Genomic DNA, 8,706 nt, shown 5'->3' with positions numbered 1-8,706 from the left:
TTTGGGAGGCTGAGGCGGGCGGATCACAAGGTCAGGAGATCGAGACCATCCTGGCTAACACGGTGAAACCCCGTCTCTACTAAAAAATACAAAAAACTAGCCGGGCGAGGTGGCGGGCGCCTGTAGTCCCAGCTACTCGGGAGGCTGAGGCAGGAGAATGGCGTGAACCCGGGAGGCGGAGCTTGCAGTGAGCTGAGATCTGGCCACTGCACTGCAGCTTGGGCGACAGAGTGAGACTCCGTCTCAAAAAGAATAAGGAAATTTGGCCCTCAATCCATATACTTCTGTGAATGTAGATAATTCCATCATTCTTCTTTTTTTCTGTTTTGCTTTTAAAACACAACTAACAATAATTGATGATTAACGATGAAAGAGTTCCTATAGTGATAAAATGGCAAAATGTTTCAACATATAAAAATTAATATTACCAATATTTCATAATGTTGTTTAGATTTGGAGATATGTCAATAAATTCATAAGATAGAATAAGTTTTATCCTATTCTAAAGTAATTAGATTTTGCATTTTTCTTTGACAGAGTGCTTTAAAAACATGTGGTGAAATATCAATTTTATCAATAGTTGAAAATATTGACATATGAAATTCAAATTTAAATCCTGGGACAATAAACTCTGTAGGCACATTGAATTTTAAGAATCTCCTATATATATGACATTGTGCTAAATGCCAATGGTGATACACTCATCTATATATCTTTTCCATAAAATGCAAGGCATTTTCATCTTCAGAAAGCAAAAGCCACTCAGTCAGGAAGTGAGAGAAACTTTCTAAGGGCTATGCTAGGGATTTATTGAAAGTTGACTGAAAAAATACTTTTTATGGCAGTGGAGGTTGGCTAAGGAAATTAGTGACAAAAGTAGATGCTAATATGAATAAAGATCAGAGATTGGTAAATTACAATAATATAACTCAGAAGGATGTTCTAGGAGCATACAAAATACATGAAGCTAGAATAAAACTAATAATCTCTTATAATGGGAATAAATCAAGACTGAAATGATTTTGAGAATTAAAAGGTTAAGAACAGGTCCTTTACTTTCTTTCTGCCTAAATGAACAAAAAAGAGGCAAAACGCTGGAAGATTAAGTTTCAAAAGAGTAACCAGTGTTTGTTTGTTTATATATTTACATATTTATTTATTGAGATGGAGTCTCATTTTGTCACCAGGCTGGAGTGTTGTGGCACGATCTCGGCTCACTGCAACCTCCACCTCCTGGGTTCAAGGAATTCTCCTGCCTCAGCCTCCCGAGTAGCTGGGATTACAGGCATGCACCACCACACCCAGCTAATTTTTGTATTTTTTAGTAGAGACGGGTTTTCTCCATGTTGGCCAGGATGGTCTCAATCTCTTGACCTTGTGATCCACCCGCCCCAGCCTCCCAAAGTGCTGAGATTACAGACATAAGCCACTGTGCCTGTCCCAGTGTCACTTTAAAAACAAGTATCTGTAATTAATATATGAGAGATTCTGAGATAATCTCATGTTAGTGCCTTAATTTGCTCTTTATTTTACATTTACTAGAATTTTTGCAAGAAAATTAATCTCTCACTTGGTGGCATTTACCAGATGCCCTTCTGTGGAACAAAAAACTTAAAAGCATCCCACCCACCAGTTTAACAGCTTGACTTAAGAAAATATGCGACAACTCTTCATGAGAGAAGAAAAATCAAAACAAACCTAATGGACATTAGTAAAATTAGAAAAAATAAGTGTGTTCAATTATTTACATGAGTTCTTCTTTATAACTTGACGGCAAATAACTATGGAAAAGGAAAGGAATAAAGAAAGATAAAAGGAACTTAATTTTTCACTAAACAACACAAAACCAATTTGGACAAAAATGTTGTAAAAATAATACCACTTTTAGGCAGAAAGAAATTTTATGTGAAAATCTAATTCTTAAAACTCTCTCAAGATATGTTTCTAAATTAAGTTTATGTACTTTTTGTGGAATGGATGGTTGGTCATCTGAAAAATGTTTCTTGTGAATCTCCAGTATAAAAAAATTAAAGAGCACATTGTGTACAGCATCACTGTATGTGTTTTAGCACCTGTGGATAGGCAAAAAGCGCATAGGTTTTATTTTAGGACTTCAATCCCTGGTATATTCTACATTGGCAGTAAGATTTTGATTTATAATATATTAAGATGATTCTAAAATGGTTCTATTCCAAAATGCATTATAGAAAGTAGTCATTACTGAAGATTAAAAAGTAAACATTATGTAAAAATAAGCCAGTAAGTTACAGAGGGAAAAAAAAAATAGGAGTTAGAAGTCTTAACATTTAGTCCTAACTCTACCTCCAATTCACTTAACATATCTGACCTTAGTTTCTTTATCAGAAATGAAGATATTATTTCAGTTTCCTCCTTTTTCTCTTAGATGGGAGAAATGAAAAAATACCATGAACTTCTTTCAGAGTCCCGTATTCAGCTGTCCCTTGCCATTGGTTCACTCTGACATGTACTAGCAACTACTAGGCAAGTTTTACTAATCAAGACAAGTCTAAGAAATAGTTTACATGTCGTGGTAGAAATTCCTCACCAACTGTCAGAGTGCATGATTGTGTTTGGCAAAACTAGGGTTAGCTGGATCAAGATTTTCTAAAAAGTTAGCAGGGGAAAGAGCAATCACTATAACGCCATAAAAATATTAAAAATTGATGTAAGAAAAAGTTCCAGAAGACATTTATGTCTAGAAGAAACTTAGCTTGTCAGCCTTGTAAACCTACTCTAATGGCTGAACTTTCTTCAGAATCATCTTTATTTTCAATAATACAGCATCCTAATCTACTAAGATAAATTTTTACCCCAGATTTTAGATATAATAGGGTATTATGTCTGCAACTTACTACCATATAGATTAGGAAAAAAATAGTAGTTCAAATTTGTGATAAGGAAACTTCAGTGAGAGAAATGGAAAGACATAAAGTAAAAGTGACAAAACGTTCATGAGTAAATCTGAGTGAAAGATAGGTATATAGACAGTATATATTAATATTCTTGCGATTTTTTATACGTTTGAAATTCCTTTGAGATGGAGGTTTTTGATAGTCCCTTTTAACTGTTACTACATCCATGCTTCCTAATCATAAATTATTTTCAGCATTCAAATGTACATTTTTCTAGGTTCATCCTTATATCTACATAAATTATAAACAATTACCTTTTTCTATACTATTATGTAGACTTTTTCACAGAAGACGAGGACATCAATGATAGTCTATTTTTATTTAAGAAATAGTATATCAGCTTCAGAGGCAGTTTCAATGATAGTCTATTTTTATTTAAGAAATAGTATATCAGCTTCAGAGGCAGTTTCAATGATAGTCTATTTTTATTTAAGAAATAGTATATCAGCTTCAGAGGCAGTTTCATAAGCCGTTTAAAACATATTTTAAAAATACAAATCATCCCCAACTAACAATAGTTCAACTTATGACTTTTCAACTTTATGATGGGGTGAAAGTGATGTAAGCATTCAGTAGAAATGGTACTTTGAGTACCCATACAACCATTCTGCTTTTCACTTTTAGTAGGGTATGCAATAAGTTACAAGAGATATTTTACTTCATTATAAAATAGACTGTGTTGGATAATTTTGCCCAACTGTAGGCTAACGTAAGTGTTCTGAGCACATTTAAGGTAAGCTAAACTAAGCCATGGAACTTAGTAGGTTAGGTGTATTAAATGAATTTCTGATTTGTAATTTTTTTACTTACAATAGGTTTATAATAACATCAATCTATCATAAATCAAGGAGCACCTTTATGCTTACACATACAAATGCATGGAAAGTTTTCTAGAGATCTTCCTAAGCCCTTTTAGATCAAACTGGCTCCGAATAACTGATATATTAAAATATCAACTTTTAAAAATGTTTTATTATGCAAACTATTAAAATTGCAACATTAGTATAATATTCTTCTTACTAACTATAGGTAGCTTAGAATTACTGTTTCTTTCTCTTTAGTAGATTATAATCTAGAGTTGTCGTAAATACCAACATTCAATAAATTGCCTTGACTTCAATTTAATAGGGCAGATTCAAATCATAAATTTATTTTAGACATTGTGATTATAGCATCACACCTCAATTTAATATGAAATTGTGGCACTCTGAATTTCATGCAAACCTTCATAATTATTTTCTTTTTCTTTTTTTTTTTTTTTGAGACAGCGTCTCGCTCTGTCACCCAGGCTGGAGTGCAGTGGCGCGATCTGGGCTCACTGCAAGCTCCACCTCCCGGATTTACATCATTCTCCCGCCTCAGCCTCCCGAGTAGCTGGGACTACAGGCGCCCACCACCTCGCCCAGCTAGTTTTGTGTATTTTTTTTTAGTAGAGACAGGGTTTCACCGTGTTAGCCAGGATGGTCTTGATCTCTTGACCTCGTGATCCGCCTGTCTCGGCTTCCCAAAGTGCTGGGATTACAGGCTTGAGCCACTGCGCCCAGCCAATAATTATTTTCTAAATGCAAATTTTGAAAACTAGATTTCAGCAGAGGATGAATTTGAAACTTCAAGCTGGCTATGCCTGGGAGGATATGCCAGTATTTACAGTCGAGTTATGACACACATACATATTTTACCAAATTGTTGATGAAATGCCATAGTTTATTTCTAATATATAGTCTAATGAAAAAGGGCTGTTTAAAAGAGAAGATAACAAGGCACAATGTTCCCTCCCTCTCTGATTTACTATTCATTTATCTTAAAATACTTGAGTGAGTAAAGAAACATAGAGTTTTAATGAATATTCTATAAGCAAAAGTAAAAGTGGACTTCCTAAAAGTCAACGTCCCTAGATAATTTTTTTAACTAAAAATGATCATTCACAAGCAACATCATTGGATGTTAGGAAAGCTAATTTCAACACACAGTTGGTATTCAATAGCTAAATAATTCTGTTAGCCCTAAAATGAGGAGGCAATTCAAGATGCTCTAGGGAGCAGAATAGATTAATTTGATAAAGAAACCCTTAGACACCCAGTTTAGGATTCGACATTTGAGCTTCATGGACCAATATACAGAAGAATATACTTTCCTTTTAACTGGGTGGAACCCATTTCCTCAGATTCCTCAATACATAGAAATTTAATTTTCAAAGAAAAATTTAGAAAACATGAGTTAGCCAGTTTATTAAAAAAGTGAATCACCCTCTTGCTCAAGTTCACCTGATGGTTAATGGCTGAAATATGACAGCAATTAAGGGCTTTTGACTACACTCCCAGGTCTATCCCTTGAAGCACTCTGCCACCCCACTCTATTTCATGTGAACACGAAAAAGTGTGGCTTTTATAAACATATCTTTTAGGGAATTTCAATCTTTAAAGAAAACCTTTAAATAACAATTTAAAATGTGTTTCTCTTTGAAAGAGCTTATTCTGTCATGCATATATTACAATTACTGAATGGGAAGAGAATAATCAAAGACAATTAAAATATCATAATATGTTCATTTTACTTGCCTTAATTTGTGCACAATTTTAAGCAATATTTTTAAAGATTATTTATAAATAACTAATCTATGTTACTTTCTTTGTATTGAGAAAATAGTTTAGATAATAAAAAATTTCCAGGCTGGGGCGGTGGCTCACGCCTGTAATCCCAGCACTTTGGGAGGCCGAGGTGGGCTGATCACGAGGTCAGGAATGAGACAATCCTGGCTAACATGGTGAAACCCCGTCTCTACTAAAAAAATACAAAACAATAGCCAAGTGTGGTGGTGAGCGCCTGTAATCCCAGCTACTCGGGAGGTTGAGGCAGGAAAATGGCATGAACCCAGCAGGCAGAGCTTGCAGTGAGAGGAGATCGCGCAACTACACTCCAACTCCTGAGAGGTAGAGTGAGACTCCGTCTCAAAAAAATAAAATACAATAAAATAAAAATTTAAAAAATCAATTTTAAATGTTATTTTTATACTAAAGGTTTAATACCTCAGTCTTATTAATTGTAAGCGATCTAAGGAGTTTTTATCAACTTTTTTTGGTGGTATGTTATTGATTTAAGGCTGATTTAACATAAAGAGTTTCAGTGTATATCTATCAGAAGTAAGACAATCTGGTTAAATGATATAAGTAGAAAAGAGGTGACAAGGTGATGATGACTGTTATTGCAAATATTTGATGTCATGATAGTGTTCCTTTTGTAAGATGAAATGTAGTAAAATACTGACAGGAAGTCTAAACCTAGACATGATCCAGATTATTTGAATTTCAATTAATATGAAGTTTTTCTGTATATATTTTGAAATATATTTTTATTGATGACTCCTCTTAATTACATAAATTGAGTACTTGTATTCCAACTTTCACAACACAAGGAGGATTTAAGGGACAATCTTCTCTTCTGTCAAAATCAAACATGCGAAGACTCTCATGACAGTTTCCAAGAACAAATTATATGGGAGCCAATCACTATAAAGAACAAATGTCCACTATCAAGCCCTTCTAATTCCTTGCTACTTATAATGTGGTCACTAGCACACATCAAAGTATGTTAGAAAGTATGTTAGAAAAGGAGGCCCCATCCCAAATTTACAAAATCATACTCTACATTTTTAAAAGATCTCTTGAGTGATTCGTATACATGGTTTTAGAAGCACTGCTTTAAATTTGGAGAAAGCATGAGAAAGAAGGAATTTGTGTAAACAATTGTATTTATATCTATTTTCTCATGTAACTAAGTATGCTACAGTACTAGTTATACAACAGAATATTATATACTACTGTATTTGTCAAGCACTGTGTGAAGACATTCATAAAATTTATTGCCGTGTTTTAAATTTCATAACAAACCTATATGATGAGAACTGTTGACATTTTGCAAAAGGAAAACTGAGATTTACAGAAGTAGACAGGACAAGATCACACAGACAGTAATGGGTAGGAGACAGTCTGACCAAAGAACTTGTGCATTTAATCATTACACAGGCTATGTGTATACAGGCATGTGGCTATGCGGAGATTTCAATTCATATCAAAATATGATATATGTTTTTTGAATGTAAAACATATAAATTATACAAAGACTATGATGAATAAAAAAATCCTGCCCCATAGTTCCAAAAAAAAAAAAAAAAACCTTATAGTACATAAGTCTTAAAGCCTAGGCTTTCAAAATGCTCCCTATCAGCCAATTTATGTTGTTTAAAATGGTAAAATACGCAATCAGAAAAGTTTGCATGGGTACAAATACTGGCTACTCATAAACAAAATAAATTTAATCTTCTATTCATGAAAACAAAAGAGTGAGTGATATGGTTTGGGTCTTTGTCCCTACCCAAATCTCATGTCTAATTGTAATCTTCACATGTCACGGGAGCTGGTGGGAGGTGATTGGATCATGGGGGAGTATTCCCCCTTGCTGTTTTTGTGATAGTGAGTTCTCATGAGATTTGATGCTTTAAAAGTGTGTGCCACTTCCCCTTTCGCTCTCTCTCCCTCTTGTACCATGTGAAGAAGGTCCTTGCTTCCCCTTCAACTTCTGTCAAAATTGCAAGTTTCCTGAGGCTTCCCAGTCATGCTTCCTGTTAAGCCTGCAGAACTGTGAGTAGTTAAACCTGTTTTCTTCATAAATTACCCAATCTCAGGTAGTTTTTAATAGCAGTGTGAAAACGAACTAATACAGTGAGATATTAAGAATGAATTCTAGGCCAGGCAAGGTGGCTCATGCCTGTAATCCCAGCATTTGCGAGGCTGAGCATTTAGTTGCGCCTGGGCCAGGGGACAGCTAAAAAGCCCACAACCTGGGAATCACTTGAGTTCAGGAGTTCAAGCTGGGGCAACATAGCAAGACCTCCTCTGCTGCTAAAAAAAAAAAAAAAAAAAAAAGAAAAGAAAAGAAAAGAAATTAGTCTGGGGTTGTGGTGCACCCCTGTAGTCCCAGCTACTTGGGAGGCTGAGGTGGTAGTATTGTTCGTGCCCTGGAGATCCAGGCTGCAGTGAACTATGATGGTGCCACTCACTGCACTCCAACCTGGGCAATACAGCGAGATCTTATGTCGAAAATAAAAATAAAGAATGAATAAATTCTAAAATATTTAGATGTTCAGATGATCATATACATTAGAAAATAAGTATTTTATCTGATTAAAAGATACATGTCTCTCCTTTAATCTGGACGGAAAAGTAAAGAATCAGACAGATATAAATATGTATTTTGTATTTTTCTTTCATTGGTTAACAATGATTTTAAAATAAATTATAAAGATAATACAGACTGCTCTATTTCACAGCATTTCTTGGGACCAAAAACTGAGCAAAAAATAAAGAAAATACTACAGCGATTTTTCTTATATTCAAATTCATAACTAATATGATTAAAAATAGTTAACATTTACTGAACCATTGCTCACATGTAAGGCACTGTCGCAAGATATTTTAAAATATAATTTAATCTTAACCATGAAATAAGAATTAGCCTTTTTTTTTCAGATGAGGAAACACTAAACTGTTAAATGTTGGCTTCGGGATTTAAACTTAGGTAGACTGGCTCCCATTCTCACAAATCATGCATGTAATTTTAGGAAAAGTTTTATCTCCCATATATTTAACATATTTCAGATATCCTCCTTCTTTAAGACAGAATACACACCTAATTTTTTTCTCTGAATTATTTTAGAGGTGTACATTACCATCTCTTTATAGTCACATTGCCTTAATGATCTTATAAGTGAGATAGA

The sequence above is a fragment of the Trachypithecus francoisi genome, unplaced genomic scaffold, assembly GCF_009764315.1.
Source record: "Trachypithecus francoisi isolate TF-2019V2 unplaced genomic scaffold, Tfra_2.0 Lachesis_group11, whole genome shotgun sequence".
Taxonomy (NCBI): Eukaryota; Metazoa; Chordata; class Mammalia; order Primates; family Cercopithecidae; genus Trachypithecus; species Trachypithecus francoisi.
This window is presented reverse-complemented; position numbering follows the sequence as displayed.